This window comes from Rhagoletis pomonella, unplaced genomic scaffold (assembly GCF_013731165.1).
Source record: "Rhagoletis pomonella isolate Grant_MI unplaced genomic scaffold, Rhpom_1.0 Rhpom_scaffold_00005, whole genome shotgun sequence".
NCBI lineage: Eukaryota > Metazoa > Arthropoda > Insecta > Diptera > Tephritidae > Rhagoletis > Rhagoletis pomonella.
In genome coordinates, this window is record NW_023458559.1 from 16,486,719 (window position 1) to 16,487,726 (window position 1,008).

A 1,008-nucleotide genomic window follows, 5' to 3' on the forward strand; every position below is an offset into this window, starting at 1 on the left:
AAAATACATGACATCCGCATACGCGGATGTTAGCTTTTAAACATCCGCATTCGCATTCGCATCCGCGGATGTCTAAGATTCCACATTCGCAACATCCCTAGTGCGCATATGCACAAAAGTAAACAATAGCAAGCCGCTAGAAAAACCAAGTAAAGGTTCGCAGATCGTTTTAAGAATAAAAAACATTTTGCAATTAATTAATTAACTATGTATAGTTGGAAATATTTACAAGTGACACTGCGTGATTACTTAAAATATTTGCACATACAGCAACACAAATTTGTATTTTTTTTTTTGTATTTTGGTGCTTTTTTAAATAAAAAACTTGCCAATACTGATCACCAGCTGACTGTCATCGATCGCTCCCCTGCAGTCCCAGACCCCAAACTAGTCAGGAAAAATACTAGTTTACAACTAGAATTTCCTGACTGAAACCGAACAAGCTCGAAAATGACCAGACTTGTACCAGGTACAAAGCGATTTATTCATGCCCTGTTTTATTTGACTTTGACAGTTTAATACAATAAAGTACACCAATAATATAACTTTTATTTGGGTATATTGTAAACCGCTAAAGCGAGTAAGTACTCGCAATTATACCATACTTGTTAAATAATGATTAATATTCAATGATTATTATATATATATAATTATTTGATTAATTTTAATTATCAGTCAACAAGCTTAAGTATAGACAAAAATTAACAATATTTAATAACTTCTTGAATTATCTATTTATTTTATTATCCAAATCTAAAATTTTAAACATTATTACATATAAAAAATTTTAAAAAGAAAGGACTGAAATGCGCAAAGTTAATGAATTTAATTTATTTTAATGAAAACTTTCATTTTTATTTTAGTTCACTCAAAAATGATCTAAAGTATTCTTTTTATTTTTCACTAAAATGTTTTCCTTTCCACATTCAATATACACATATGTTAGTGTTTGGCCGAGCTTCTCCTCCGATTTGTGGCGTGCGCCTTGATGTTGTCACACAAAGCGGA